Source organism: Oncorhynchus masou, chromosome 29 (genome assembly GCF_036934945.1).
Source record: "Oncorhynchus masou masou isolate Uvic2021 chromosome 29, UVic_Omas_1.1, whole genome shotgun sequence".
NCBI classification, from domain to species: Eukaryota; Metazoa; Chordata; class Actinopteri; order Salmoniformes; family Salmonidae; genus Oncorhynchus; species Oncorhynchus masou.
Genome location: NC_088240.1, coordinates 82,709,345 through 82,734,221, shown reverse-complemented (window position 1 = coordinate 82,734,221; position 24,877 = coordinate 82,709,345). Strand labels below are relative to the sequence as shown.

General features: G+C 48.0%; 1 pseudogene; it reads right to left on the bottom strand.

Moving 5' to 3' along the window:
- Window positions 1-163: 163 nt before the first annotated feature.
- LOC135520780 (protein virilizer homolog) lies at window positions 164-24,129 on the bottom strand (annotated as a pseudogene).
- Window positions 24,130-24,877: the final 748 nt, after the last annotated feature.

Sequence of the window (24,877 nt, the reverse complement as noted above, 5' to 3'; positions counted from 1 at the left end):
AAGGTACAATAGTCTTACTCCATCTACTCTAATGGATTGGAATTATATACAGCTCATCATGCATTTCTTACATTGCATATACCCCATGCATCGATCCGTCTGTCAATCCATCCATACTAACATACCACAGTGAGGAACACTAACACACGACTCCAGACAGCGCTCTCAATCACAGAACTTTATTGAGTCTGAACAACAATGTAAAAGAACTAAAACATAATACAACAAATTCCACACATCATCAATAGAATCCCACAGAGGACACGTTTCCATGGAGATGATGTACTCATTATTCCTGATTGGTCCGTTAAGAGCCGTGATGGGCTTCAGTCATTGGCCAGGTTTGTTTACCTGGTGAAGGAGCGAACGTGTCGTCCCCTCCCTCCTCCGCTGCCTCCCCCACCGCTAAACTTCCCCCCTGGGACCCCCTCCCCCCTCCTCCTCCCTGACTCAGCCACGACAGGCCTGTACCCCCACGACCTCGAGGGGCGCGGTCCCGCGGAGCCAGGCGATATGCACCTGGAAGAGAGGGAGCGAGAAGAACAAGGGTGACCATCAGTAATTGTGCATGAAAGTATTATCTTGTATTCATGTTGTTCTCTGAATATGTATGTGTGTGTTTATACAGTATGTACGTGTGCATACGAGTATGTGTGTACCTGCAGGCTGCTGGCGTGAGGGCAGGGGGCCGCGTGTGAAGTTGCTCTGCCCGCCCCTGGCATCACTGTATGTTCCTCTGTGGGTAACCGGTGGCAACAGACCACTCCACGACGTGCCACCTCGCCCACCCTCACGGCGGGCATTATAGTTACCTAGAAGGGAGGGGGATGGGAAGACATGTTAGTCAAAGTTTCTTTAAAAGACAACAGACCCACTTGTTAGTTTACAGCGATCTGTTTGTGTGTGTGTCAACATACCAGACAGCAGCACTCCTTTAGGCTGCGGTGGGGTGAAAAAGCGTGTCTGCTGGCTGTGGAAAGCAGCCCTGCCTCTGTTCCCAGTGAACAGGCCTCTGGTGGGGGTTTGGGGGAGCTCTTAGGGGGTCGCTTGGGGGCAACAGGCCCAGGGGAGTCCCAACATCTTTAAACTCCGCCGCCACAAAGTCATCCACATGCATGCTGGGAGGGCGCGAAGTGTTCTGTTTGCGCTGCCGGAAGATGTCGTTGGAGCGAAAGGGCTGTCCCCCGAAGCCCCCCCTACCTCGACCGCGAGGAGCAGCCATCATGTGGGCTCTCTTAGCTGGCTCGATGTAGTCTGACTTACCACTGCAGGGAGGAAGAGGACGACACAGGCATCTTTGTTAACATTTGGGTCACATACAATCACATTATGTACCTGAAGGTGATAAAAGTATGTGTGTGTGTACCTGGTGATGAAGGTCTCGTGTTTGTGCTTGCCCAGCCTGAAGCCCTTGTTAGTTTTGGTATGACTGGGAGACAAGGGCTCGGACAGGAAGGAGCGTTCCAGCTCTGACTTCAGGTCCAACTCTGGACAACACTCCTGGGCCAGGCCGAGCAGGTCCACCTTCACCTAGAGACAGAGAGGTTTACTCACACACGCACGCACGCGCACACACACACACGCACACACACACACACACACACACACACACACACACACACACACACACACACAGGTGTCTCACCATGTCTAGTTCAGCCTCCATGTCGTCAGTGTGGAAGGGGGAGAACCACAGAGCCTTCAGCTGCTCATCCAACACCTCTGACAACACAAACACCGTCCTGCAGGAGAGAACACAGACAGTCAGAACAGGACCCACACAGCTTCGGGTCAAAACTGGGTCCATAGCATGTCAGAGTTCATACATGCCATAATTTAAAAAACAGTTGATTAAAATTGCACTTTTGTTAAAGGGTGCACTCTGCAGAAATCTCTGTCATTTCCTGGTCACTAGTTTTTACCCCTAAGCCATAAGACTCCTGAACAGCTAATCAAATGGGTAACCCGGATATTTGCATTGTGTTCCCCCCAACCCCTCTTTTACGCTGCTGCTACTCTCTGTTTATCTTATATGCATAGTCACTTTAACTACATTCATGTACATACCACCTAATTGACCCACCAACCAGTGCTCCCGCATTGGCTAACCGGGCTATCTGCATTGTGTCCCACCACCCGCCAACCCCTCTTTTTACGCTACTGCTACTCTCTGTTCATCATATACATAGTCACTTACCTACATGGGCGGCAGGGTAGCCTAGTGGTTAGAGCGTTGGACTATTAACCGATAAGGTTGCAAGCTCGAATCCCGAGCTGACAAGGTACAAATCTGTCGTTCTGCCCTGAACTGACAGTTAACCCACTGTTCCTAGGCCGTCATTGAAAATAAGAATTTGTTCTTAACTGACTTGCCTAGTAAAATAAAGGTAAAATTTAAAAAATTAATTAAAAACATGTACATACTACCTCAATAAGCCTGACTAACCGGTGTCTGTATATAGCCTCGCTTGTTATTTTCAAATGTCTTTTTACTGTTGTTTTATTTCTTTACTTACCTACACACACATACACACACACCTTTTTTTCCCGCACTATTGGTTAGAGCCTGTAAGTAAGCATTTAACTGTACACACACCTGTTGTATTCGGCGCACATGAGAAATAAACTTTGATTTGATATTGGACATATACCACACCCCCTCGGGCCTTATTGCTTCAGTGAAATATATCTTCTATGACTGTTTCTGCTGTTTGAAGCTGGTGTGCAAAACCGAAAGTAAAAGATGCAAAAATGAAATTTAAGAACTGGAAGCATAAAAATAGCATACATATAACAGACCTACCGCTTATAGACGTGCGTTCAGTGAGAATGACAGATCTATAACTCACTATGTGAATTTGTTCAGCTCGCACAAAAAGTTACATATTGCAGCTTTAACGGTATCTATTGGGCCAACAGTGTCAGTGGGCGGTACCTGTGGTTGAATTGGGCCAATAGCGTGTCAGGGTTGGGTAGAGTGGGCTCCATCTCAGGGGAGAAGATGTGTCCATAGTGCTCTCCAGCCTGTCGTAGGACCAATCACATTCTCCAACAGGGTCTCCAATGAATCCTCCTCCTTGCACAGCTTCTACAAACACACACAACAGTTACTTCCACTACTTCCGACCAGAGATTTGTATTTATAATCATTACTATGCATAAAGTGTGTGTGTGTACCGTGATGTGTTTCTCTAGTTTGTTTAGAGGGTGTGTGTCAGTCTCCTCCCACTGCAGCAGAGCCTTCATCTCTGAGCCAGTCAGAGCCACAGACCTTGGGGGCGGAACCAGCCCGGACTCTTCCCCTCCACTCTCCTCCCCACAGCAACCCTGGGTATGAAAAGAGAGAGTGACAGAGACGATAATTAATGATATATGGGCGGATCGGCCTTCACATCGGCAGATAATGATTGACTGTATAATGGTTGATCATGTTAATAATGGTTGATCATGTTGAAATGACTTGTTTGGGGTTTTACCAGAGGGTCAGTGTTGAGGATCTGTCGTAGGAAGTCCAGCAGAGCAGAGAGGAGTTCAGCCGAGTCTTTCCTGAAGGAGAACACCTGTCTCTTCAACAGAGCACACACTGGCACTGTGCTTCTTCAGAGCCCTAAAAACACACCTCTAAAGTTGAATTCCGGTGTTCCACAGGGTTCAGTGCTGTAACCACTACTATTGTCTATATACACATGCTACACTTGCATTGATCTAAATTCCTGGCAGTGAGGAGTGTGTGTGTACCCTTTGAGGTGGTAGAGTCCATAGTCATGTTCTGCGAGGAACATGAGTGTCCTGAGACAGGTGAGGAGCAGAGCGGCACTGCTCTCTCCGTTCCCCAAAACCTCCATCAGAGAGTCGCACACTGATGAGATCATTTCCCCGTCCTGGCAGGGCATTGGCCAGTTGCTCAGCCTCTGACACACACCCCTCAGCTGGGTGGGGTACCACCAGAGAGATGTCCTAACACACACACACACACACACACACACACACACACACACACACACACACACACACACAGCAGAGTTAACCCAATGAGTCCCACCATTTACAAAAACATCTGTAGAGTCAGAATGATTTGAGATGCTTGGCAAAGGCTGACTGTCAGGAACACAAACACGTAACATGTTTAGTCTCTGATGCTCATAAACTACACAAGAGTCGTTAGAAGGTAAGGAGTTCTTCTACATAGAAGACCATAGTAAATCCCAGGACATAGTGTCTATAACACTGTAAGGGTTCTTCTACATAGAAGACCATAGTAAATCCCAGGACATAGTGTCTATAACACTGTAAGGGGTTCTTCTACATAGAAGACCATAGTAAATCCCAGGAACATAGTGTCTATAACACTGTAAGGGGTTCTTCTACATAGAAGAACATAGTAAATCCCAGGACATAGTGTCTATAACACTGTAAGGGGTTCTTCTACATAGAAGACCATTGTAAATCCCAGGACATAGTGTCTATAACACTGTAAGGGGTTCTTCTACATAGAAGACCATAGTAAATCCCAGGACATAGTGTCTATAACACTAAGGGGTTCTTCTACATAGAAGACCATAGTAAATCCCAGGACATAGTGTCTATAACACTGTGATAAGCTCACATAGTTGCTGTTATAAACTCTGAACAGTTGTCACTGACTAGTTAGATATTAATTTGCCAGTGAGCAAACCATTTCTGTACTTAGAGCATTCTTATAACTACATTTCTATCGGGTTTTTGCTCTGTCAATAAAACTCCTGAATGCAACTGTTTATGTCAAATAGCTAGGTGTTCTACTTGTAGCCTTGGTAGCCCTTACCATGTAGAACATGGTAAAACACTGCATTGTGAGACTAAATATAACAGCTGGACATGCAGATAAATCAGAAAGTCAGATCAATGTCTTGGGACTGATATACAACCCCCTGCTAATCTGACAGATAGTTCAGACTAAAGAGCATCCACAAAGACCTACATGTTTATGAACATAACACGCATCAATTCACCCCATACCTCTCCATTGTTATAGCTGGAGGAAAGACAACAGCTAGTGGATGAAGTGCATTAGCATCATACAATACCAGGTGCTTTGTGTGTTACCTGGTCACACAGTGACTGCAGGACAGTCCCCACCAGCTCTGCACAGTGCTGTTGTGGCAGGGCGTGGTCAGCAGCGGGAACCAATAGGGACAGTAGCAGGGGGAAGACATCAGCCAATGGCTCATCTCCAGGGGTGGAGCCAGAGAGCAAGTGTAACGTTGCGATCTTACAGGCTCTCTGGGAAACCAGGGTGTCGAATAGAGAGAGGAGACGCAGCACCTGCCCCCAACCGGACTCTTACCCTCAACACTGAAAAACACAACCACACATACTGAAATCACAAACACAACCACACATACCGAAATCAAAAACACACCCACACATACCGAAATCACAAACACAACCACACATACCGAAATCAAAAACACAACCACACATACCGAAATCAAAAACACACATCAGAGAAAATAGCATGGTGGTTCTAATATCAAAAACAGACGTGAAATAATATCCAAAGCCAATTTGGGATTTATTTGGCTTGCCATCTTAGTTCAAAGAGGTGCATAAGGGTGAAATGTTCAAAAACACACCCACACATACCGAAATCAAAAACACACCCACACATACCGAAATCAAAAACACACCCACACATCGAAATTACGAAATCAAAAACACACCCACACATACCAGTTCCCCCAGTAGGAATTCCAGTAGGGTCTTCATGATGAGGGTGGCGGTGGCAGAGGAGAGGTCAGCCAGCTGGAGAGGTCACACACACGTCGCAGCATGGCCAGCAGCGGAGGACAGCTAGTTCCACACACACACCCGAGGGCGTCCGCAAACACACCCCACTGCACCCGCAGGTGCATGCTCCACAACTTCCTGGTGTTCAACGCTACAGCCACGTCCTGGACAGAGATCACCTGGAGGGGGACCGGCACAACACACAACTAGAAATCTGTTTCCCTTCGGTTTAGATGTTTCCAACATGAAAGTCCTACAGCTTTCAATCCTCATGCATTGATTAGTTTGTTAAGTGTCAATCCGACGACCTCCAGACTGTTGCTGATGATGGCTGTAGCAACATGAGAAGCAGCAGGTGTGTGTGTGTGTACCTGCGTGCTCTGCATGGGCAGGGGAAGTGGCAGCAGTTCAGACAGCAGGGTGAGGCCAGAGAAGAGTCCCTCTGGTGCTTTCAGTAGAGAGCCCAACACCTCCTTCAGCATCAGAGACCATGTGTTACTGAGCAGAGTCTCCTCTGTGTGGGTCATCTACAGGGGAAATGATACCCAATTTATTACACGCACGCACACACACACACACAACATTATGTTAAAGGTCAATCAGAAAAGAGCTCTACCTGTTCGCTGACTCCTTGTGTGAAGGTGAGCAGCACATCTACGATGAGGGCCTGAACCTTGGTCTCCTCCCAGTCTAGACGTCCAGAGGACGGGGCTGAACACACGACCATGTGTAGAGTCACCAACGTGCTCGCCACACGCGTGTCCCTGAACTGGAAGGCCCCGCTGCGCAACAGCTCTGTTAGCATGGTCCGCAGCAGCCTTAGCGTGTTAGCGCACACGCCAAGGATCATACAGCGCTGTGGGGTGGGTCCCATGTGTCCGTGCACACGCCAGGCAGGCAGCAGCACGCTACACAGCTTCTGGAGCACACAAACACACGTGTCCAAGCCCTCCCCAGAAAACAACTGCACCCTGCTAGACTCCACTTCAGATCTCTCTGCTGAGCCTCTACGGCGGGAGGTGGACAGGCGATCTGGCAGAGGACCCTCAGCGCAGAGATCAGTCCACTTCCCTCTAGAGTCAACACGTTCTGGACGTTCTACAGGGACACACGGGACAGACAGGACAGAATGGCTTTTCTGTTAGTAATATGACCAATAATACACATTACATCAGCCACACACAGTGCATTCGGAAGGATTCAGACCCCTTGACTTTTTCCACATTTGTTACTTTACAGCCTTACTCTAAAATTGATAAAATTGTTTTTTCCCCTTCAATCTACGCACAATACCCCATAATGACGAGGCAAAAACAGTTAAAAAAAAATAAACATTGCAAATATATATTACAAAAATAAATGAAATATCAGATTTACATAAGTATTCAGACCCTTTTTTCAATACTTTGTTGAGGCACCTTTTGCAGAGATTACAGCCTCGAGTCTTCTTGGGTATGACACTACAAGCTTGGCACACCTGTATTTGGGGAGTTTCTCCCATTTTTTTTTTTTAATTGGGTTGAATTGGGAGCATTGCTGCACAGCTATTTTTTGGTCTCTCCATAGATGTTTGATTGGGTTCACGTCCGGGCTCTGGCTGGGCCACTCAAAGACATTCAGAGACTTATCCCGAAGCCACTCCTGCATTGTCATGGCTGTTTGCTTAGAGTTGTTGTCCTGTAGGAAGGTGAACCTTCTCCACAGTCTGAGGTCCTGAGTGCTCTGGAGCAGGTTTGCTCTGTTCATCTTTCCTCGATCCTGACTAGTCTCCCAGTCTCAGATGCTGAAAAACATCCCCACAGCATGATGATGCCACCACCATGCTTCACAGTAGAGATGGTGCCAGGTTTCCTCCAGACTTGAGGCTTGGCATTCAGGCCACAGAGTTCAATCTAGAGCAGAGAATCTTGTTTCATGGTCTGAGTCTGTAGGTGCCTTTTGGCAAACTCCAAACGGGCTGTCATGTGCCTTTTACTGAGGAGTGGCTTCCGTCTGGCCACTACCATAAATAACTGATTGGTGGAGTGCTGCAGAGATGGTTGTCCTTCTGGAAGGTTCTCCCATCTCCACAGAAGAACTCTGGAGCTCTATCAGAGTGACCATCGGGTTCTTGGTCCACTCCTGACCAAAGCCATTCTTCCCCGATTGCTCAGTTTGGTCACGAGGCCAGCTCTAGGAAGAGTCTTGGTGGTTACAAACTTCTTCCATTTAAGAATGATGGAGGCCACTGTGTTATTGGGGACCTTCAATGCTACAGAAATGTTTTGGTACCCTTCCCCAGATCTGTGCCTCGACACAGTCTTGTCTCGGAGCTCTAGGGATAATTCCTTCGACCTCATGGCTTGGTTTTTGCTCTGACATGCACTGTCAGATTTGTGGGACCTTATATAGACAGGTGTGTGCCTTTCCAAATCATGTCCAATCAATAGAATTTACCACAGGTGGACTCCAATCAAGTTGTAGAAACATCAAGGATGATCAATGGAAACAGGATGAATAAGGCGGTAACGCAAAAATTCAAGGGGTCTGAATACTTTCCAAAGATGCGCGACTCTCTCTCTCTCCAAGATCTGGGTCAGCCACTGTCACAACTATTTGCATGTACCACAGGGCAGCTCTCTAAGCGCTCTACTGTTTCCTTTTTTACCAAATGACCTGCCACTGGCATTACACAAAGTATGTGTGTCCATGTATGCTGATGATTAAACTGTATACGCATCAGCAACCACAGCTAATGAAGTCACTGAATCCCTTAACAAAGAGTTGCAGTCTGTTTTGGAATGGGTGGCCAATAATAAACTGGTCCTGAACATCTCTAAAACTAAGAGCATTATACTTGGTACACATCATTCCCTAAGTTCTAGACCTCAGCTCAATCTGGTAATGAATGGTGTGGCTGTTGAACAAGTTGAGATGACTAAATTACTTGGTGTTACCTTAGATTGTAAACGGTCATGGTCAAAACATAGATTCATTGGTTGGAAAGATGCTTTTTTGACACCACACTCCACAGGCTCTAGTTGTATCTTATCTTGATTATTGTCCAGTCATATGGTCAAGTGCTGCAAAGAAAGACCTAGTTAAGCTGCAGCTGGTCCAGAACAGAGCGACACATCTTGCTCTTCATTGTAACCAGAGGGCTAATATGAACACTATGCATGCCAGTCTCTCTTGGCTAAGGGTTGAGGGAAAGACTGACTGCGTCCTTCTTGTTTTTATAAGAAACATTGTGTTGGAAATTCCAAATGGTTTGCATAGTCAACTTACACACAGGACTGACACACACACACACACACAATCACACTCCCCACCAGACATGCCACAAGGCGTCTTTTCACAATCCCCAGGTCCAAAATAAATTCAAAGAAGTGTACAGTATTATACACAGCCATGACTGCATATAACTCCTTCCATCTTATACAGCACAAGTGAACCGCAAACCTGGTTTAAAAAAAACTAATAAACCAACACCTCACGGCACAAGGCCTCTCCCGCATGTGACCTACTTGTTGTGCATATGTACTGACATGTATGTATAACCGATCGATGCGCACACACACACGTTAATGTTTTTAAATTGTCAAGTCTTTTGTCTCAAATGTCTTTTTTGTTATGTGTCGTACCCCAGTCGGAACCCCCATGGGAACCCCTGTTGGACCCGAGTGGGACCCCAGTCGGAACCCCCGTGGGAACCCCTGTTGGACCCGAGTGGGACCCCAGTCGGAACCCAGTGGGAACCCTGTTGGACCCGAGTGGGACCCCAGTCGGAACCCCGTGGGAACCCCTGTTGGACCCAGTGGGACCCCAGTCGGAACCCCATTGTGGGATCCCCTGTTGGACCCGAGTGGGACCCCAGTCGGAACCCCAGTGGGAACCCCTGTTGGAAAGAGTGGGACCCCAGTCGGAACCCCAGTGGGAACCCCTGTTGGACCCAGTGGGACCCCAGTCGGAACCCCAGTGGGACCGCAGTAAGACTAGCTGTCGCCATTGAAGATCCTAATAATTCAAATCAAACATGCTGACTCCATGGTGAAGGACATCTCTGCTGAAATCCACCAAAGGAGTGGTGCAGAGAACATGCTTTGTGGAATTTAGGTCCGACTATATGAATAAAAAGGATTATGAAACGGGTACCGTGTACTTATGTTTGTCCTTTACTTGCGTGCCTGTCTTTGTTAGCTGAAATCCATACTTTTTCAAGTATGGACGCTAATCAAATACAACCACAGACTGTTTTCCCGTTGCTGTTGCTCTAAGATGGCAACTCAGCGCAAATTAGCATTTGTCAATTGCATCTCAAAAGGAAACAGTTGGTGGATGTTTTTGAATAACGTTTATTGAAAAAGTATGGATTTCAGCTAACAAAGAAAGGCATGCAACTACAGAGGGCAACACAGGTACAAGTTAAGCGTTTCATAATTATAATATATATATTTTTAAGTATTGACCTTGGGTGAATCGATGTAGTCGTTGCTGAATTCCACAAAGCCTGATCTCTGCTTCACTTGTTGGTGGATTTCATCAGAATCTTCCTTCACCTTGGAGTGGAGTTTAGTCAGCTAGTTATATCAAAGCAAGTTGGTGTGTGTGTGGGTGTGTGTGTGTGCGCGTAGGGAGCCTGCAGCCATGTCATCATTATGAAGGATTAAACAAACAGCAACAACAGGTTATCACTCCTTGGGGACATGTAGTGTAACGGCTCACCTGTTTGATGTAGTCTATGAGGCTGGGGATGCTGCCCATCTCCAACTTCACCTTGTCCAGAGGTTCCAGCCACTGACTCAGCTCTGGAACACAACACCAACACTGAGAGGATCACTTAGTGTTGCAGTTCACCTTCGCAAGGAATTCTGAATAGTAGTTTAACACGTTTTTTTTTTTGTGGGTACTTTTCTCCCCAATTTCGTAATATCCAATTGATAGTAACGGTCTTGTCCCATCACTGCAACTCCCCTGCGGACTCGGGAGAGGCGAAGGTTGAGAGCCATGTGTCCTCCGAAACACGACCCACCAACCCACACTGCTTCTTGAAACACCGCTCGCTTAACCCGGAAGCCAGCCGCACAAACATGTCGGAGGAAACACTGTCCAGCTGGCGACCGAAAGTCAGCTTGCAGGTGCCCGGCCCGCCACAAGGAGTCGCTAGAGCGCGATAGAACGAGGAAATCCCAGCCGGCCAAACCCTCCCAAACCCGGACGACGCTGGGCCAATTGTGCGCCGCCTCATGGGTCTCCCGGTCACGGACGACTGTGATACAGCCTGGGATCGAATCCGTCGATGCAGTGCCATAGACCGCTGCGCCACTTGGGAGGCCTTCAACACATTTCTAAGGGGTGATGGGTAGGGCTATGTCATTACAATGATAGAGTTGGGTGTAGAAGTATTTTTAAGATGAAGGTTTAGGGACTACCAGTTCACCCATTGTTGATAAGGTTGGTTTGGAGTTATAGGTCAGAGGTTAGGGGTTAAGGTTGGATACCAACCTGGCGTTGTTATAGTCAGGGGTCAGGAGCTACGCACCCTGTAGTTTAGCGTTGGTGTCATCAGCCTTGGCCAGGATGAGTAGAGGAGCAGCGTGTTGTTCCATGTTACGGAGATCATTGGAGTTCTGAACCACCATCAGCACCAGCATACACGCATAGTTATAGGTCACCGCCTTCCGGGCCTTGGCCTCCCCGTGTCCGTCCTTGCTGTGGTGCTGCAGCAGCGTAACCAGACAGGAGAGGTTGTTCTCCAGGCTGAAGACATGGGCCACAGCGCTCCTCCCAGTCTGTGTGAAGGTGATGAGGTAGAGGGCATGGAGCATGCTCAGTACCTCCGCACTGTCCCCCTCCTCTAGCCCCACCCCTCCCTCCCCACCGGCAGTCACGTGACTCATCAGCTCAGACACGCTCTGGAGGGCATGCAGCGCCTGCATCAGCCACACCCCCAAACCCTCTTCACCCAAACCGGGGCCCGAGAACCCGCCGTCGCCCCCAGTGACCATAGGCTCCTCTCCCTCAACCTCAGCGATGGTTGCTAGGAGGCGGAGCAGCAGGTTGGTAGGCGTGGGATGGGCCAGCATGAACAGCAGTCCTGATTGGGTGAGAGACAGAAAGTGCAGGACTTCCCTGACGGCGTGAGTGACACCTGTATGCCCTGCCGCCACTGCTGCTGACAACACCACCGCCGAGCTCTCCAGGAAGTGACATGCATGCATGTACCTGTGGGGTGGGGGGGGGAGAGTTATTAGTACAAATGACTGTGTGTGTGTGAGTGTGTGTGTGTTCTGTGTTGTACCTACCTGTACAGTGTAGGGTAGGGGTCGTCTCTCTCCTGTGGACCAGTAATGCGTGCGGTTGTAGGGAAGGCCTTTCCAGGGGGCTGGACCATGGTGTGGGGGGCGGTCTCTAAAAGGTGATGTAACTCTTCTAGAACTCCAGCCAACCTATCCAGCTCAGCCTCGCTGACAGGGGAGGGGCCTAATGATGTCTCCTCCTCCATGGCTATGTCAGGCTCCTCCCCTCATCCTGAAAAAAATATAACATTATTATATATTTTTTATATATATTTTTTACTTTATTTATACTGTAGTAGTTATTTTATGGACAGTAGAACCTTGTTCAGAAACATCAGAGTTCCACACTGAACTTCCAACGCTCTAAACAGGTTACCCTGATATACTGATATACTGGTAAAACAGTAGAACCTCAGTCATCAGAGTTCCCAAATAACTGTGAAATCTTTATCAGACCCTGTTCTTAAACGCAGATCTCCAGTCAGCGTGTGCTTACCTGCAGAGGCTCGCTCCAGGCTGCCGCTGTCCTCTGCAGGTCAGTCATAACCTCATAGGCGTGGCCTTTCTGCAGAATGGCGTTGCCCGCAGTTACCACCCGCACGGTTTCCTCCCCAGGAACAGCTGCACCAATCGCTGCGGGGGGGCAACACACAACCTCAGTTAGAAACACACGCAGCCTCTCTATTATAAGGTCTTCATGTGTACCCATGTATGTCTATGGCCCCTCTCACCTGGTATCCACTCCTCTCCATCTCCCCCTCCTGTAGGAAGGCCTCCACACCAGCGGGGGCACTGGTCAGAGCATCCAGAGCCCTTAGGATACACAGCTTCAGTGTGGACGACACATGGTCCACCTGGAGCAGCTCCAGTAGGAGCTCCAGGGCTCCCTCATGCAGCAGTGCAGTGAGGCCCTGTGGGCACTCAGCCAAGCAGGAAGCCAGCTTAGCTCCAGCTTTCAGCTGCCTGAGGTTTAGAGCAATGGGTTGGGTCAGCGCTATCTCCATACTAAGACCCTGGAGAGCCCATTGGACCAGAGCTCCAATAGGCCCCTCCCATTCCCCCTGTCCAATCAGAAAGCCCAGCCCTCTAGCAAGCAGCCCTGATGCCTGCTCTAGGGCCGTGACCCAGCGGGAGTCACGGTCCTCTCCTATCCCAGCCAGGAGCTCTCTCATCTGGACAACAACCTCAGCCTCTGCCCCTTCTCCACCTCCAGGTCCCTCTGGACCAACACACACAGCCCCCTAGCCCTCTCCAGCTGGGAGTCGAAGCGGGTCTTGTAGGGAGGGGTGAAGTAGAGCAGTGGGGCGTAGCTCTCTTTCATAGGGGTCGTACTGGACTGGGGCACAGAGGCCAGGTCTTCAGGGGTATAGTCAATGTCAAAACTGGGCAGCTTAAAACTCCCATTGTCCAAGTCATCCTCATCACTACTGATCTCCTCATAACCATCATCACCTGGAGAGAGGAGGGAGGGTGAGAGAAGGAGGGGTGAGGGAGGGAAAAATATTGTAAAACAACAAAAACACAAACACAGCAAAAGAAAAGGCCTCACTCACAACACTCACATAAGTGCTAAAACATTAATAACATTAATTACAGTTCACTCAACCAATGTTAGAGAACCACAGCAGACAGGCACAGTTTGTCATGCAAGTGGATCTGATACTACAGCAGCAACAGCCATGGCTCTAAGCCTTATGATTACAGCTGGTTAGGCTGGTTATAACAGCACTGAGCAGGGTGTAGGGGTCTGAGCAGGGTGTAGGGTGGAGGGGTCTGAGCAGGGTGTAGGGATCTGAGCAGGGTGTAGGGTCTGAGCAGGGTGTGAGCAGGGTGGGGTCTGAGCAGGGTGTAGGGTCTGAGCAGGGTGTAGGGGTCTGAGCAGGGTGTAGGGGTCTGAGTAGGGTGTAGGGGTCTGAGCAGGGTGTAGGGGTCTGAGCAGGGTGTAGGGGTCTGAGCAGGGTGTAGGGGTCTGAGCAGGGTGTAGGGGTCTGAGCAGGGTGGGAGGGGTCTGAGCAGGGTGGAGGGGTCTGAGTAGGGTGTAGGGGTCTGAGCAGGGTGTAGGGGTCTGAGCAGGGTGTAGGGGTCTGAGCAGGGTGTAGGGTCTGAGCAGGGTGTAGGGGTCTGAGCAGGGTGTAGGGGTCTGAGCAGGGTGTAGGGGTCTGAGCAGGGTGTAGGGGTCTGAGCAGGGTGTAGGGTGGAGGGGTCTGAGCAGGGTGTAGGGATCTGAGCAGGGTGTAGGGTCTGAGCAGGGTGTAGGGTCTGAGCAGGGTGTAGGGTCTGAGCAGGGTATAGGGTCTGAGCAGGGTGTAGGGGTCTGAGTAGGGTGTAGGGGTCTGAGTAGGGTGTAGGGGTCTGAGCAGGGTGTAGGGGTCTGAGCAGGGTGTAGGGGTCTGAGCAGGGTGTAGGGGTCTGAGCAGGGTGTAGGGGTCTGAGCAGGGTGTAGGGGTCTGAGCAGGGTGGAGGGGTCTGAGCAGGGTGGAGGGGTCTGAGCAGGGTGGAGGGGTCTGAGCAGGGTGTAGGGGTCTGAGCAGGGTGTAGGGGTCTGAGCAGGGTGTAGGGGTCTGAGCAGGGTGTAGGGGTCTGAGCAGGGTGTAGGGTCTGAGCAGGGTGTAGGGGTCTGAGCAGGGTGTAGGGGTCTGAGCAGGGTGTAGGGGTCTGAGCAGGGTGTAGGGGTCTGAGCAGGGTGTAGGGGTCTGAGCAGGGTGTAGGGGTCTGAGCAGGGTGTAGGGGTCTGAGCAGGGTGTAGGGGTCTGAGCAGGGTGTAGGGGTCTGAGCAGGGTGTAGGGGTCTGAGCAGGGTGTAGGGTGGAGGGGTCTGAGCAGGGTGTAGGGGTCTGAGCAGGGTGTAGGGGTCTGAGCAGGGTGTAGGGGTCTGAGCAGGGTGGAGGGGTCTGAGCAGGGTGTAGGGGTCTGAGCAGGGTGTAGGGGTCTGAGCAGGGTGTAGGGGTCTGAGCAGGGTGTAGGGGTCTGAGCAGGGTGTAGGGTTGAGGGTCTGAGAAGGGAGTAAGGTTGAGGGTCTCAGCAGGGTGTAGGGTTGAGGGGTCTGAGCGGGGTGTAGGGGTCTGAGCAGGGTGTAGGGTTGAGTGGTCTGAGCAGGGTGGAGGGTGAGCAGGGTGGAGGGGTCTGAGCAGGGTGTAGGGGTCTGAGCAGGGTGGAGGGTTGAGGGTCTGAGAAGGGAGTAAGGTTGAGGGTCTCAGCAGGGTGTAGGGGTGAGGGGTCTGAGCGGGGGAGGTTGGTCTGAGCAGGGTGTGAGGGTCTGAGCGGGGTGTAGGGGTCTGAGCAGGGTGTAGGGTTGAGGGTCTGAGCAGGGTGTAGGGTTGAGGGGTCTGAGCAGGGTGTAGGGTTGAGGGGTCTGAGCAGGGGTGTAGGGTTGAGGGTCTGAGCAGGGTGTAGGGTTGAGGGGTCTGAGCAGGGTGTAGGGTTGAGGGGGTCTGAGAAGGGTGTAGGGTTGAGGGGTCTGAGAGGGTGTAGGGTTGAGGGGTCTGAGCAGGGTGTAGGGTTGAGGGGTCTGAGAGGGTGTAGGGTTGAGGGTCTGAGAGGGGTGTAGGGTTGAGGGTCTGAGAAGGGTGTAGGGTTGAGGGGTCTGAGCAGGGTGTAGGGTTGAGGGGTCTGAGCAGGGTGTAGGGTTGAGGGGTCTGAGAAGGGTATAGGGTTGAGGGGTCTGAGAAGGGGTAGGGTTGAGGGGTCTGAGAAGGGTGTAGGGTTGAGGGGTCTGAGCAGGGTGTAGGGTGGAGGGGTCTGAGCAGGGTGTAGGGTTGAGGGGTCTGAGAGGGTGTAGGGTTGAGGGGTCTGAGCAGGGTGTAGGGTTGAGGGGTCTGAGAGGGGTGTAGGGTTGAGGGGTCTGAGCAGGGTGTAGGGTTGAGGGGGTCTGAGAGGGGTGTAGGGTTGAGGGGTCTGAGAGGGGTGTAGGGTTGAGGGGTCTGAGCGGGTGTAGGGTTGAGGGGTCTGAGCAGGGTGTAGGGTTGAGGGGTCTGACGGGTGCAGGGTGGAGGGGTCTGAGCAGCATGCCGAGGCACACAAACTGTCTGTCCTGCCGTCACACAGGAGCCCCCCTACCTTCCTCCATCTCTTCCTCCTCCTCACCCTCCTCCTCTTCCTCCTCCTCATCCTCAGGGGCGCTACACTCTGTCCGTGCATCATCCTCTTCTTCCGGCTCTTCATCCTCTTCCTCCTCCCCCTCTTCCTCAGGCTCGGCGTCTGAGTAGGGTTCGTCGGCAGGCAGTGAGCTGCGCTCAGGTGAGACCGCCTCCAGGTAGTCCTCCCCTCTTTCAGTCGGCTCCGCCTTGGCCACTCCAACTGAGACAGTCACCATGGACACCACAGTTGGTTATCAAGGCAACCAAAGAGGGCATCAGGTATACACAGACACAAGCTTGCACAAATACATGGAAACATTTCTTTTGGCAAGGTTAGCTAGTTGAATATACAGTATGAAATGTGTCCCTGTGAGATGAACATAGAGACGTAGAGAAGTGTGTGTGTTACCGGTCACTGGGACCGGCTCCTCATCATCATCATCTGGTGGGGGCGGTCCAGGAGGGGTGCGGGGGCCTCTGGGAGCTGGTCTGGGGGGACTGCCATTATACTGCTCCTCCTTATCCCACTCTGAGACACACACAGTTTAGTCCACCTTGTGTTTTCCTTTTTGCCATGGGAAATATGATAGTATTGTGATAGTGGTATCTTGGCAACCCTACTATGAGTCTTTACTCACCTTGTTTGATGATCCTCTTGAGGCCCGTCTGTTGTTGGGGGGGTGGGGGAGGGGGAGGTGGGGGAGAGTCCCGGTCGTGACCATGTGACCTTTCTGCTGTACCGTACACTGCCACCGTCAGACTGGTGTACCATCCACGCAGCACCAGACCATCTGTGTTCACCTACACAACACACACACTCACCATTACAAACACACAGCGACACACACACAACACAGTTCACCTGTAGAGAGAACAGTGACCTTTCTACAGACAGAGGGGGATGGAGTCTTTACCTTTCCATTGGGCCTGAAAACGATGGACTTGTTTTCGTCATATTCAAAACTGTAAGGACGAGACAGCGAGAGAAAGAGAGACAGAATTATCACATTTTCATTAGTAGTGGAGCAGGCTACAGTAGAGGGGCTGGTGTACTGCAAGTTCTCTCTCAGGTGAACAACGGCCTGTGAGCACTTGACTAACATTAGGTTGTGCCTGTGTTCTCGGTTGGAATGATCGATGTGGCATTCTGGGTTCCATATTCTGTTGTGTGTGATTCTGCAGGTGCAGAAACAGGGCTAAGTGTCTGGCGACCCGTCTCGGAGTGAACAAGGACTAAGACAGTAGTCACAGATTGGTCTCTGCCCTGACAGCTTCTACAGGTGAGACTTAAGCTCTCAAATACTTTCATAGACACATTCCGGGAAGTGAAAAAATGGGAGGGGTGGGGAGAGAGAAATAGACAGATACTGGGAGGGCAGGAGCAACAGAGAGAGACAGGAAGAGGTAGAGACAGAGGAAGAGGTAGAGAGAGAGGGATACAGACAGAGGAAGAGGTAGAGAAAGGAAGAGGTAGAGAGAGAGAGATACAGACAGAGAGAGAGGTAGAGAGAGAGGGATACAGACAGAGAGAGAGAGGTAGAGAGAGAGGGATACAGACAGAGAGAGGAAGAGGTAGAAAGAGGGATACAGACAAAGAGAGGAAGACGTAGAGAGAGAGGGATACAGACAGAGAGAGAGAGGTAGAGAGAGAGGGATACAGAGCTTGAGAGAAATAGAGGTATAGTTGAGAACCACTCGTTGGAAACAAGTGCTTTAATGAATACTTTTAAGTGCTATCCTCTGGGTCCACATTGTACATTTCTGTTGTATATGTCTTTTACACAAACACATTACAATTCAAGGGATTCAATTCAAATAGAATGTACAAAGTGTTACTGACCTGCCCAGTCTGTGGAAGCAGGCGCTGCTGGGTTTAGTGAGGTTGTTGAAGAAAAGCTCCAGCTGGAAGGAATGAGGCGATGTCTCCTGGAAACACAGACAGGAACAGGATATGACATCACCACTCAGCCCCCCTTCAGCCACATGAGAGATCCTGTCTGTCTGGCTACAATTACCTCACAAATCACCCAACTACCCGGTGAGAATGAGTCCAAACTGAACATTACAGCTCTGGGGCCTCATTTATCAATTAATTGTTTTATTTTACCTTTATTTAACCAGGCAAGTCAGTTAAGAACAAATTCTTATTTACAATGACGGCCTAGGAACAGTGGGTTACCTGCCTGTTCAGGGGCAGAACGACAAATTTGTACCTTGTCAGCTCGGGGGTTTGAACTTGCCCAACGCTCTAACCACTAGGCTACCCTCCCACCCCAAATCAATATTGAGTAGAAACTTCTATAAAATACTTCTTACGAACGGAATTTAGAAAGGAAGAGGTAGAAGAGAGGGATAAACATAGAAAAAGTTTGATTTATCAAACAATCCTACGAGCTCCATGCATACACCGGAAGGAGATAATTGCTGATAAATATCAAATGTTCTCAGCCTCAGTGCTTACATTTACATTTAAGTCATTTGGCAGACGCTCTTATCCAGAGCGACTTACAAATTGGTGAATTCACCTTATGACATCCAGTGGAACAGCCACTTTACAATAGTGCATCTAAATCAGGGGTGTCAAAGTCAAATGGACGGAGGGCCAAATAAAAAATTTAGCTACAAGCCGAGGGCCGGACTGTTCGAATGTTCATTGAAAATTTTTTAAATGACGCATATAGTCTAGTGAACCTAATTGAACCTACTGAAAACCTAACAAATATATTCCAATATGATCAGATAAATAAAGCAATATTTTCTTATGGCTCTGTCAGTAATCTTTAATTTTCAACAGACACAAAAGACAAATTTCCTTTATATAAAAATCCCCATAACATGAACATTAAATGAAAGAAACCGGTATTCAAGGTTATATAAAAAGGGATACAGACATTAAAGAGAGAAAGGGATTCAAGGCACCATCAGTAGCCTATATTTTCTATTTTAGCAAAAGTGGGCAAATTTACTTCAAAGAAAAAAACAATAATAGCAATTTTCTATCATCCACTCAACTGAAATATTTTTAAAATATAATTGGATTGAAATACAATAAAATAAAGTGCAAAAATCTATTAATCAAAAACAACACTTTGTTTAAGGAGAAGTAACATGCAGTGAAAACAAATATTAAACTTTAACTTTTAAACTTGAACTGAGTAAAAACTCTAAATATGTGATTGCACAGTAATGTTCACTTGTTTGAGGTTGAGGGTGATACTTGGTGGTGTCCCATCTTTTCCACAAGTTCATCAATGTTGGGTAAGGCTCTGAGCTGAGGAAATCCTCAGAATTGAGTGGAGGTGTTCAGCAGTAAGTCGACTTCTGTGTGATGTTTTGTTCAGGTTCATCAAAGAAAAAAGTTGTTCACACAGGTATGTGCTGCCAAACATAGACAACGTTTGAGCAGCCTGGATGCGCAGCTGGGGCATTGTCGGGGAGAGCGAGAGGCCGTCGGGAGAGAAACGGGCAAACTCCGCAGCACCCACTGCCGCATATTTTGCCCTCAGTGCATCATTGCATTGGAGGTCAATCAACTCCATTTGGAGGTTTGGTGGTGAGCTTTCCACGTCAACAGCAAATGGGTTACAAAGCAGTTCCAACCTGCTTTTTTGTGCTTCAAAGTCAGCAAATGGCGTCGAAAGTCAGCGGCAAGCATACCTATTTTATCAGCCAACTGTGCGCTCGGGAACGCACTGGTAGAGAGCTTCTCTTTCATGGTCTGGCAGCTGGGAAAGTGGCTCAAATTTTCTTTCCGCATCTCGTCTCCCACAGAGTCAGTTTGGTTTTAAATGCCTTCACTGTACTGTACATATCAGAGATGACATGATCCCGACCCTGCAGCTGCAAGTTCATTGCATTCAGATGACTCGTAATGTCACACAGAAAAGCCATTTCACACAGAAACATTTCGTCTCGGAGTTGTGTTGTGTCTTTCCCTTTGCTGTAGAGCTCAAATCTTTCTTTCCCTGGCTTAGCAATGGCAAATCTCCTCAAATGAGTAGAAACATCTTTGAAGCACCTTTCCCTGGCTTAGCCATCGCACCTCTGTGTGATAAGGCAAATCACCATGCTCCGTTTCTAACTCCGTCAGAAATGCCTTGAACTGGCGGTGATTCAAACCTTTGGCTCTGATAAAGTTAACTGTGCGCGTGATGATGCTCATTACATGCTCCATTTTCAAGGCTTTACCGCACAACGCTTCCTGGTGTATGATACAATGATAAGCTGTCAGCTCACCTGTCGCGTTTTCCTCTTGCATCTTTTCCCGTATCTTCGCCACCAGTCCGCTCCTGTGTCCACAACGCAGGTGCTCCGTCGGTTGTCAAACCCACGAGTTTTTCCCAAGGCAGCTCCATCTCATTTACACATCTTGACACCTCTTCATACAAATCATGCCCCGTAGTTGTGCCATGCATAGGACGTAAAGCCAAAAACTCCTCTGTCAAGGCTGGAGTCCACTCGGATGAAAATTAGAAGATTCCTTTTCCCTTTTTCCAAGCTGGCTCATCAGATGAAAATTGACAACTGGGCAATGTCAGAAATGTCGGTGCTCTCATCCACAGCCAAGGAATATGCAATGAAATCTTTTCACTTTTTCACAAGCTGCTCTTTTAGATTGATGGACAACTGGTCTACTCTCTCGGCAATGGTGTTTCTGCTCAGACTCACATTTAAAAAGAGTTGCCTTTTTTCTGGGCAACAATGGTTTCAAACTTTAATCATGCAGTTTTTGATGAAATCCCCCTCCGTAAATGGCCGGGCTGATTTAGCGATCTCTTCTGCCAAAATAAAACTGGCCTTGACAGCAGCCTGGCCTTGTGATTTGGCTTTTTGAACAGAGCCTGTCCCAGATTTGAGGCCTCGTTTTAATTCCTCTGCCTTTTGTAGCCTTTGTTCCATGTCCATATTCTTGTTTTTGTCCGCGTGTTTCGTTTCATAATGTCGTCTCAGATTATACTCTTTCAGTACCGCCACACTTTCTCACAGTTTTCCAGCTAAAAAAGACTCCCACCACTGGTGGTCAATTGATATACCTGTGAACATATGTTGCATATGATTTGAAACCCCAGGTTCTCAGTGTCCACTTCCGTTTTGCCATTTTTGATGGGTATCTGAAAGTTAATTTTACTGTGATGCTGACGACTGCTGTGCCAATAAATTTGAAATGAAGCAGCCTACTGCTCAGTAGTGTACCTTTGCATTGTGGGAAATGTAGTATTGGTGCGTGTAAAAGATCTGCGGGCTGCCGGCTTGCTGCGGTCTGCGGGCCGGTTCTAATAATAAATCAAGATCATCCCAGGGGCCGTAAAAAACCTTAGCGGGCCGGATGTGGCCTTGCGGGCCTTGACTCTGACATATGTGATCTAAATCATTTAAGGGGGGGGGTGAGAAGGATTACTTTATCCTATCCTAGGTATTCCTTAAAGAGGTGGGGTTTCAGGTGTCTCCGGAAGGTGGTGATTGACTCCGCTGTCCGTGCTCGTGCCGACCTTGGCTATTTGCATTTTGAAGTGGCCCCAATTAATCATACATGGTCAAAATCATCCATTTAAAAGTCTGGAATATACCAAATGTTGCCACAAAACCTCTGCAGCCCACAACGTCACAACCAAAGAAAGCTAAGAAAATAGGAAGTGCTAGTGTCAGAGATTGAGTACAACCAAAAGGTATTATTTGTCTCTCTCAGTTGTGGCTTGACCAGTAAAACCATTAAGACAATGAGTTGCATTAGCAATGGCAAATCTACATCAAATGAGTAGACAACAGTCAGGAATAAGCCATCCATCCTCAACAGCTCCTTCCTGTAGGCGTATAGGCCAACATTGGCCACCACATTCAGCAGCGTCTTCTGCCCATCACATAAATGATCACCTGCACATTAAGAGTGAAGCCTTTTCTGTCCACATAGTTCAACTCGTTCTGGGATGATGCTTTTATGGCGATGTGGGTGCCGTCTATTACTCCGTTCGTATTTGGGAACCCATTGATTGCCTTTTTAAAGTAAGTCTTAAGTCCTCACAAAAATCCTAGAAGATTGGCTCATCAGATATAATTTCCCAAAACCAATCAGTACTTTCTGAGAAAGATCATACGACTGCACAGATCCTACTGCTGTTGGAGCTACGAACACAAGCATTTCACTACACCTGCAATAACATCTGTTAAATATGTGTCAAATTTGATCAACCTTTCATTCAATTTCCCATTATTTAAAGTCTTTTATCGTATTTCAACAATGGTTTCACTTTCACACATGCCTCTAACTTTGGGCTCCCGAGTTGCGCAGCGGTCTAGGGCACTGCATCTCAGTGTAAGAGGCGTCACTACAGTCCCTGGTTTGAATCACATCCTGCCGTGATTGGGCGTCCCATAGGGTGGCGCACAATTGGCCCAGCATCGTCTGGGTTTGGCCGGGGTGGGCCGTCATTGTAAATAAGAATTTGTTCTTAACTGACTTGCCTAGTTAAATAAAGTTTAAATAAATTTAACAAATGACTGTACTTTGTGAATTATTATAGTAACAAATGCACTGGTGGTCAAATGATATGCCTGTCAAGATATGTTACATGAATTCACAATGGAAATACAATAACATCCAAAAACTATTGAGTTATTATTCCATCACAATTTCAGACATTTTCAACATATATTTCCCCCCATTCTGCGCTTGACAGTTCACTTACACCTCGATCACACCGACAGCGTTATTGCGTTTTGGCACACGAGAAGTACATTCATTTCCAATGGAATGCTGCGTTTGCATTGCAGAATTGTGTTACAGTCTGTTCTATGTGGTGCATACATTGGATTTTTTGAATTTATGCATCAAATTGTATGGTTGACGGTTTGACATTTAATGGTAGCAGAAGGTGAATGTTGAACTCACGCTCATACCATTTTGCGCAATGAGGCTGTTGTGTGATCAAGGCATTATTCCACCACATGGCACTGTGTGAGCACGGTCATGGCAAATGTTCATATTGATAGATCGCACACTGAGTGGAAAGGATCCCACGCATGGTTTACGCACATACTTGTGCCTATGCATGATTGTTTGAGGCCCCTGAACTTCCCCTCATACACATCCCAGTCTCAGATGTCACATGCACATAGCTAGTAGTATATATTTATTTAGCTCTCCCTTATACACCTTGAATGATGGTTTCTTACCCGAATGCCCGGTTGTCTGGCAGGCTGGTGTGTGCTTTAATTCCAGGAGGAATGACGCGCACCTCTGTGATCAGGACCCCACACGGGAACCGCACCACATCCACATTGGTCAGCTACAGACAGAACACATTTTAATAATGTCACTGTAAGGCCGACCACATCTGTTGTATTCAGCGTATATGAACAATAAAATGTGATTCGATTTTTATTTAGACCATGTTAGTGCACAACAAAAACAGTCAGCACTTTTTGTGCCATACAAAAACATAACTGGGAATTTCGTGTATTCATCTGCAGACAGTAACTGTAGACTATATATGTCAAGATGAACAGTCGGTAAACTGTCTGTGTAAAGTAAACAGTGTGAGTCGCTAACTAGCAAGTAAACATACACGTTAGCTGTGTGAGTAGCAAGCGGGTAAACAATCTGCGCACACGCCGTTGCCGACTGTCCCGTTATCTGTTATGGCTAGCTAGTTTCGCGTATCCCTATCCCCACTGCAACTGTAGAAGAGACCACTGAATATAAGAACCCGTAACCTACTTAAAAACATAATACCTTTCTGGGAAACAATGCATCACACTTAGTTTGGAAGGACGATTGAGTTATTATGCAAGGTGGCCACCGTGTTAGCATTAGCCTATGGGAACGGGGGGATCAGAAGTCGTAGTTAGCTAGCTAACTGGAATCTCAGCTAAGTACACTCCTGGGATAAAATAGCAAGTGCTATTAACAGATGTAGCTACCTCTGCACTTTGATGTTTGAACGTATCCAGAAAAAGTAGCTCCGTTAAAGTGTCACCCGCCATGTTTTTCTGTTTTCACTTGGGGTAAACTTCCGGATCAAGCCACAACGGTTTCCGGGTTTTAAAACCCGACGGCAAGCTGTAAAGACAGTCCCCGAATCAGTTTAAATCCAACTTTTTTTTCTAATGTGTAAAAATACAAACTGATCTGATATCGGTGCATATTGGAGAGTTTATCCAAAGTTATTCAGGCTTCTGCCAATGGCACTCTCATAATAAGTTATTAAAGATGCCGTAATAAAAGAGGCAGTAGCCTGACTTTGACTATTCGATATATGTATTTTACAATAGCTTAATAAATGAAAACAATGGATCTACATATTTTTCATCAGTGTTTATTTGTCAATAGGCCTTATGAACTTTATTGTAATGATTTCACTGATTTGCCACGAGTGGCTGGTCTCAATATTTTCTCAGCAGTAGCAGAAATGCATAAAACAACATTATGTTACATTACATTGTTTTCAATAACATTTCCCACTGCAGCCTATATGCCAATTGTAGCATTTGGAAATAGCCTATGCACTTGTCTACTCATGAATAGAGATAAAAACTAGGCAATGATCAGTTTGTAGGCTAGTATATGAGATTGTTGTTCTTCTCATGTATGTTGTTCAGGTCTGGCCGATGGGTTTGTCGCGATGCCATGCCACGTCCCTGTTTGAAAGCACCAATAGGGACAGCACTCAGACAGAGAGGGTGTATATTCATTACGGACACCGTTAACAGGTTAAGAACCAAACGGAAGCAAAGTGAGGAAACAAGAGTTTCTATTGGA